This window comes from Pteropus alecto, unplaced genomic scaffold (assembly GCF_000325575.1).
Source record: "Pteropus alecto unplaced genomic scaffold, ASM32557v1 scaffold72, whole genome shotgun sequence".
Lineage (NCBI taxonomy): Eukaryota > Metazoa > Chordata > Mammalia > Chiroptera > Pteropodidae > Pteropus > Pteropus alecto.
In genome coordinates, this window is record NW_006436811.1 from 58,163 (window position 1) to 67,221 (window position 9,059).

At 31.3% G+C, this 9,059-nt stretch overlaps 1 pseudogene; it reads left to right on the plus strand.

Moving 5' to 3' along the window:
- Positions 1 to 210: 210 nt before the first annotated feature.
- On the plus strand, positions 211 to 329 carry LOC112481399 (annotated as a pseudogene).
- The last annotated feature ends 8,730 nt before the right edge of the window (positions 330 to 9,059 follow it).

Sequence of the window (9,059 nt, forward strand, 5' to 3'; positions counted from 1 at the left end):
GCATTGGTTTGGGTCCTATGAATTTCTTAAAGAAAGTTTATTAGATGCATTTTTATAAGAACACATCTATCTTTCTTATTCTTAACCAATAAGAATTCTTGCAAAAGGCTTAACTTGTAATACTGTTTGCTATCCTATCTTCAAGTCCTTGACTCTTAAAGCACAGAGGATGTTTTGGGTTCGTACTTTGATTTAAACTTGTTTATTTTCATCTCTGGCCATGCTACCCTGAACAAGCCTGATCCCGTCTGATCTTGGAAGCTAAGCAGGGTTGGGCCTGGTTAGTACTTGGATGGGAGACCACCGAGGAAGACCAGGTGCTGTAGGCATAAAAAATAAAAAAATTAAAGATTGCAAGCTGACAAAGTCCTTGCAATCTGTGAGGTCAAACAAGGGTTGCCTCACCTAAAAAAGTAATAATAAATGAACAAACAAACTTGTTTATTTTCTAAGGCTCTTCAAAAATCATCAACCACGTATAAAAGATTTCTAAATTGATTCTATCCTATCCCAATTTATTTTTTGAAGTTCTGTTTCATGTATAAGTCCAATTATATAATAAAATAAAGCGACAGGCTCTCTTTGTTTTTGCTGCTGTCTATACTCCATAGCATTGTTTGAAATTTTCCTGAACTATAGTCTTTGAATCTCATATTGATTCTTTCTTATTTCATTTAAAATTTTGTATCATTGTTTCTATCATTAGAGAAAGAGCTTCTAAAATGTACTCAGGGCTGTACAACTGGGTTATTTGTTTCTTCCTGATTTTTTGCCATCCTATTACTTTTACCATCTTCCCTTTCCAAGGAGTTAACCACTTAAGTAGTCAGAACAATACAAGACTATGGCTGGTCATTAGCATGTATTTACAATAGAGACTAGAAAAAGTTCTAATCACTGACCTTGGAATTTAGATGAAACAAAATGACTTTCTTTCATGTCTTGTTAAGACATACATCTTGTACAATTTGTGGTTTCCTCTATAGGAGCTATAAAGCCAGATTGTATCAGAGGCTTCCTCAGCCTATTCTTCATACCTTCTCTATGAGGTACTCTTTTATATTATAACATCCAGCGGACAAAAAAAAGTACATGCTATTAGTGGAAGTGTTCTAATATTCTATACATATCAATTAGATCAAGTTTAGTGATGAAAGTTGTTCAAGTCTTACACATCCTTTATGATTTTATGCCTACTTGTTCTACTAATTACTAAGAGATGCTTATCTTATGGATTAGTCTTATGGATTTCTCCTTTCAAAGTTCTAGATGTTTTTGCTTCATTTATTTTGAAACTCTATTGTTAGGTACAAACATGTTTAAAATTGTTATATCTTCTTGGTAAATTGATCTTATCATATATTAATATTTTTTATCCATGGTAATTTTCTTTGTTCTAATGACTACATTGCTTATATTAATAAAGCTATTCTAGATTTCTTTAGGTTATATTTGTATAGTCTATTATTTTTTTAAAAAAATTTATCCATATAATTTTCATTCATAAAATATTTATCTCAATTCATGTGGCTGAGTCATATTTTCTTAATACACCCTGAAAATCACAGTCTTTTAAATTGTATGTTTATATCATTTTCATTAATATACTTATTAATGTGTGATATTTAAGCATACCATTTTTTGTTTGTTTTGTATTTGTCTTCTCTTTTTGATTTTCTGTTTCTCTTTTCCTGACTTTGTTTGGAATTATTTGAATATTTGTAGTGTTGAACTTTAATTTAGATATTGGCTTATTTGGCTATGTCTCTTTGTATTTTTTTTAGGGAAATAAATATATAGTTGACCCTTGAACAATGCAGGAGTTAGGGGTGCCAGCACCCCACCCCACAGTTGAAAACCTGTATATAACTTGACTCCCTGAAAACTTAACTACAGTTATCCCTTAGAATCTGTGGGGAGATTGGTCCCAGGACTCCTCCAACCTCCATGGATACCCATATTTGTGGATGCTCAAACCCTTTATATAAAATAGCATAGAACAATGCCACCTCATTCGTGGATTCTCAACCTTAGATCCAAATACTGTTTTTGATACACAGTTGTTTGAATCTACAGATGCAAAACCCAGGAATGCAGAGGGCTCATTGTATATTTATTGAAAAAAAGTCTGCATGTAAGTGAGCCCATATTGTTTCAAGGTCAACTGTATTTTATATACATATATTGTGATATATATCTAGCATATGTAAATAAATACATATATGCACAATATTTATTTAAATTGTTTATTTTAAAAATTACATACAATATAATTCATTCTTGGTGTACAATTTTGTGAATTTTGAGAAATGTAACCATCATCACTATCAAGATAGAGAATAGTTTAATAATTAACACAACAGTGACTTCTTCATGCTGCTACCTTTATAATCTAGATCTTCTCCAACCTTAACCACTGGAAATCTTTTATCTATCATTGGAGTTTTGTGTCTTCTTGTATGTGATGAAATTGGAATCACACAGTATGTAGGTAGTCTTTTGAGCCTTTTTGCATTTGGCAAAATTTGTTTAAGCTCATCTATATTGTTTATCAATGTTTTTTAATAGCTGAGGAGAATTTAATGGAATATACCACAATTTATCTATTCCCTTGTTGATGGCTATTTCAGTTGTTTCCAGTTTTTGACACTTAAGAATAAAGCAACTATAAACATTCAATAATTGTGTGTGTGTGTGTGTGTGGGGTGTGTGTGTGTGTGTGTGTGTGTGTGTGTGCATGTGAACATAGGCTTTTATTTTACTTGAAAATAAAATACCTAGAAGTAGGATTTCTGGGTCGTGTGTTAATGCATGTTTATATAAAAATTCCAAACTCTTTTCCAAATTTGATATACCATTTTGTATTCCCACTAGTGATATAAGAATGTTCCTGTTACTATGTATTATCACCAGTATTTGACATTATTATTATTATTTTTCCTTTCTAGTAGTCTTCTAGTGATATCTCATTACGGTGTTACTTTACCTTCCTGAATAACTAATGATGTTGAACATTTTTTCATGGACATGTTGCCTATCTGTATATCTTCTTTGGTATAGTATCTGTTCAATTTTTTCTCCAGTTTTATATGGCTGCTTATTATTATAATTGTGAGTTTTATTTTTAGAGTCTAGATATATTTCATTTGTCACTATGTCATTTGAAAACATTTTATCCCATCCATTAGCTGGTCTTTTCATTCTCTTAGCACTGTATTTTTCAGAACAAAAACTGCTTGAAGACATGTGATCTGTTTTTTCCTCCCTTTTTATGGAACATAGTTTTGGTGTTATATCTAAGAAGTCATTGCTAAATCAAGTCCTCAAATATATGTTCCCATATTTTCTTCTAAAACATTTAAATTTTTATTTAATTATTGGCCTGGAAATATTTCTACATTTTGTATTCTGTTTGTTTAAAGCCAGATTACTGATTCACTAACTTTCTATAACAATGCAATAATTTATTATCTTGGTTTTCCTAGATTATTTCTCTAAATCATGACTTTTTTTGCAACAGTCATACTTTTTGTTTCTATTCTTTGGTTTGACTTTCATGAAAATGCTCTGGTAATACACAGTTATTTAGATGTTTCTTTTGGTTTTCTATATTTCTTAAAGATGGTCTTTGGTTTTCTTTTTAACATTATCAAAATCAACTAAATTTTGCACTTAGTCCATTACTTTTTAAAATTTTCTCTACTTGTGTCCCTCTGTTTTACCCTGAGTATGGAAATATTGAGGGGAGAAAAGGAAGCTCTTTTATCTAATCAGTGTTTTTGGATTTTCTCCCCTTGGCCTTAAGCTCTGCCATCTTTCATTTCATTGGCAATATTCTCTGTACTGTTTGGATAACCATCAGTCTCTACAGTATTCAATTTAAAAATGAATTCTCTCTTTCCACTTAAAAATACTCAACCTATTCACATTGCATTCTAAATTGCATCATTTCCTCTTAGAACAACAGGAATATTTTCAGTTTTCCTGTTTCAAATAATAGTTTCCAATATTTCAGAATTAATTTGTATTTGTCATAAAATGATTGAAGATTCTTTCCTGTTTTGTTTAGGATTTATTGAATCATACTAAGTGCCAAATGGCACTTATATCAACGAAACAATATACTGTGTGCTTTTTCAGTATAGCAAGCGCTATTCTAGGCATTTTATTTTCAAAATCTATATCACATACATACATTGTGAGATATTTTTACTCCACTGATTAGATAATACACTTGAAAAAAAAATACAACAGCCAAGGGCAAGGCCAGATTTCAAACCCTAATGTAACTGACAGCACCAACTTAACTATATATAGCACATAATTATGTTGAAGAAAAGATGTCAAAGATTAAGAATCTCTCTATCTCTCTTTCTTTTCTTCCTCTCTTTTCTGTGTGTGAGTAGTAGTGAGGACTAATGGTAGGTAGGGAGTGGGGAATAATTTGCATTTTATCAAATGAAGTTAAATCTTTATTATCCGTAGTAATGCAAATGAGCAAGTACCACTTCAAGATAATGTTATCAGGGCACATACAAAGATGGGACAAATAGTAGGAATTAGTCTACTAAGAGTTAGTGTATAGAGGGGTATATTATATTATTAAAATATATGCTGTAGTAAATAATTAGCATGTGTTATTGCTGTTTTGATGGATGATGCAGTTCCTCACTCATTTATTTCAGTTTGTTGTTTTATTCTAAATTATTTAACTTTTTATCGAGATGCAGAAAATAACTCCTAATTAAGAGGTTTATGAAACCATGTTGAAAAAAATATGTAAAATTGTTATTCTGAGGTCTATTTATTTATGTATTGTTTCTCTATTCTATAATATGGACCACTTAATCAAAATTAATAAAATTAAATTGAATAGATGATCCACATAAATAATTTAGCCTAATTCAATAATGTTTTTATATTTGTCAGAAATAAACTTTTAATAGAGACTTTGAGATTTTTTCTTGTTTCATAAATAAATTAACAAAGTAGTGACATAAAACAAAAACAGTGGTGTGCTCCTGTCTAACTTACGAAGAAACTTTCTTAAATGACAAAGTTTGGTTTCAAGGCAATTTTTCCTTGTTTCTTGAAACTTTAACATAGTAATAAAAAGCCTGATACAGTACAGAGCATGAACCTTATGAAGCGATAACATCTATCCACTAAATGCGCTATATTGTTGTAATTGAAAACAATATTCAGAACTTAACACCATTAAGGTAATTGGAAGCTCTATTGTAAATTAACAGCTTTAAGAAAACTAATTTTCCAGATAAGACTGCATGGAAAATTCAGGCAAATATGTACCTAATAACTGTAACTTTAAAAGCATGCTTACTTTCTAAAGGAACATTTTAAGACTTAACGTTTTTAAATTGTTCTTAACTTTAGTATCACTTTTCAATAGTTAAGCTTTATCCCTCTTAAAATCATCTTGACTTCAGACTGCATAGTTTATAGTTTACCAATTACTAATTTTTTTCTAAATTGAAATGGCATTGTAGTACTTTTGAATTATATGTACTACTGTGATTTGCACTAGAGGCTTTTTTTTTTTTTTTAAACAGGCAAGAATAAAGCGATATCTAAAAAGGTAAAATGACTAACTTTGAAAGAAAGCCATCGATGCAGAAAAAGAATATAGAAACAAAAGTGAGCATATATTATTAGTCATAAAACAGAAAAAAAGGAAATAAACAAGAGATAGTGCTTTATTTATAATTATAGTATGTCCAACTTTTTTTGGTAAATTTGATTAATCACCAAGAATGATTTTGTTGGACTATTCATTGCTTTTCTAAAATTTAAATATAGCAATGGTAACACCATGGAGAAGCTTGGTCACATTCAACGATAGTGTCTACATATAAATTTACCTATAGAATCAATGTTGTGCCACTGTTTTCTAGAAGAATCACAATATCTGCAAAGTATATACAGAAGTAGACTGACCAATAAGCTAATCCTTTGGAAGTATAGGAATTTCTAGAAGCAGACAAAGATAAATCATAGAGACATTTTTTAAGAAAAAAAAAAGCAAATAGAAAAAATCAATAGATTGATGAAGTCCTCAAACACAGTTTTTGTTCTGAAAAACCTCTTTGTGTTTTAGGTGTTCTATTGTTACACAGCCATTTATTCAAATTTTAAGAGTAATTTAAGGTCATTGCAACAGTCCAAGAAGCTGACTAGTAAAGTTAATGGACAAATTGGCAAAATTAGCAGTTCATTGTGAAGAACGTGACCAAATTGAAAGAGATCAAGAGGCTAAGTTAATGCATGTGAAATTTCTCATTTCAACTAGAATCATGGAGGAAGATGCTGTAGGACTTTCAAGAATAAGGGAGGTTTGCTATAAAGATCAGAGGAAAATCAAAGAGTTTATAGATTTTCAAATCCTCTTGGACTGTCATTCCACTGAGCAGGAAGAAAAACAAATAATCTTATTAAAGAACTTTTCCAAAAGTGCTGAAAAAGAACTGGCAATCAGGCTATGATCGTTAAATGTATGCAAGATCAGCCTGAAGAAATCCGACTTCAGTTTAGTCACTTATATTTCTAGAACAGGAAAGTGCTTTTTTTTTCTGTGAAATTGTAGTACATCGAATCTATTTTCTCAAGGACAATGAAGCTACACTATTATATTGCATGGAGAAAAAAAATACTGCAATTCTCTTATCTTCTAAAATTGTACATGCTGACGTTTTTTAACCATATAGTTATTTTTCCATCTGAAAACTTCTCTCTGTCTTTAGATCTACTTCATTATACATTTCTTTTCATTCACAGGTTAATCTCCTTAGTGTGACAACTTATCCCATTTGAAATGTGTTCTTTTTAGGTTATCAGATGGTATCTATCTAAACATCTTCCTCTCCTCCGAAAAAGTAACTTAGACATTATTCATTTTATAATTGAAACTCCAGATATGTTCTTTTAGAAGCAAAAAAGTAATTAAGTTTATCATCCATTCGAATTTAAGTAAAATAATTGTTATTCATAGCATCCCTCTACCTTGTCATTCTCAATATTCCCTCTGAGGGAAGCTGGTATTCACTCAAACTGTCAGTGATTCTCCCCTGCAGAGGGTCATTGTCATCTTTGAGCTAGTTCTTACAAGACCATAATTTTTCTAAGAAAACTGGGAGGTAGGTGTACCTATTTTTCCAGGATCTCTTAGATATCATTTAAGTAGCATTTTCCTCTATTCCTGAAGTAATTGAATAAGCCTCTATCCCTACCGATACTTTGTTTTTTAATTTTAAAAAAATTGTTTAGTGTGTGTGCATGTGACTGTTTACACTGACAGCTTATATCACTTTGCTTTTAGCTAAAGGACACAGTTTTGTGGACCATATTACAATAAGGCTTTTGCAAATAAATCTTCATCCTTTTTGTGTGTATCGTTCTCTGTCCATGAAATAAATTCAACTTGATGGTTTTATTCTCAGATTCATGTGAATTCTATATATTGATAATCTCATATTTTGCCTATTTCTATTGAGTACTCTTGAGATGATTCTCTAATTATGACTGCTTTATTAAGCAAATCCACAAATCAAGATGGCAGATTCTGACTGCTTTCAACTGGGACACAGTATTAAGATATGACCTCTTCGTTGATATCTTCCATGTGGCTGATAATATTATCCAGCCATAACTGGACCACAGACTTGCCACCATATCACATTGAATTCTTCCTTAGATATATCTTAGCCATGCTTCATTTGTCAAGCCTTTAGAAAATCTAGCCAGATTAGCTTCTCTTGAATCTCTCCTTATTATAAGGATGGGAAAAGGAAATAACATTTAATTTTACTGGAAAGTTAATTCAAGATATGTTCAAATTCTTCCAGAATGGACATGGTTTTCACTGCCTTTCTTATTCTCAGAGTGCAAGAGCATTGGAAAAAGAAATGGAATTCTTCGGGAAAAAAACAAGTAAACTGATTCTTTGGAGCCACATGAAACCCTAACAAAACGAGAACAAAAATTCGCTCTGCAACTTGGTAAAATACTTAAGGGGAAACCCCAAATATCATCTAAAAACATAATAATGGCACTCTATTGATAAGATTCTTCAAAATCACTCCAAGGCACAAATGAATTTGGAGAGCTCTTACCTTCCACAGATATGCAAAGCATCTCAAGACTCCTCTAAAAAACTCTGACATCAGTCACTTTCTGATGACTAAACCCAATTAAAAACTGCCCATGAAAACTTTTTGGATTCATGTTGTAAATAGCCTTATGAAGATGTTCTAACCATCCCCATCATTATGAAGTGTCACAATTTGAGGTCTCGTATGTGTATCTTATTACAGGAAGGTTTCTTCGGCAGAAATTGATGCCACAGACCAACATTTCCTCTATACACTGGATTCTACAAGTTTATACTATAGACTTAGTTGCACATGTACCAATCAAATTGAATTTTCCAGACTAATGGCTTCGAAGAGTGTAAAAAGGCCATTAATTGGTACAGATTGGGTTTGCATTCCAATACTTTCCATGCATTACTCTATAGAGCTGATTATTGCTTAGAATATTGACCTGCTCCTTTTATCATTAACAGCTATATTTTGCCGTAAGACATACCATATGAATTGGCATTCGAAAACCTAATTCAATGGCTCTTTAAAAAAGATCAATCTATCAAATATTCTGTCATTTTTCCTTGGGAGTAGAACCCATTTGAGTTCTACATGATTTTAATATAATGTTACCTCACAAATTAAATAAAGTTAAATAAATAATCCATTCAAATTTTTACTTTTTAAAAGCATGCTTATCACTGAGTAAATTTAGAAAGTAACCATTCCCATTGTAGGAATTTGAAATAGGTGCTAAATATGTATACATAGATTCATGGGTATGCATCAAGCCATGGTTTCCATCAGTATTTCCACAAGACGGAGTACCATCTAGAAACAAAAAACTCATAGCAAAACAAACAGATACTATCTTGGTCAAATGAGAAGGGAGAAAACCATCTAAGCAGTAAAATATGACTATAGAAATGCAGGAAATCAATGCTATAATTGAAAACCACTGTA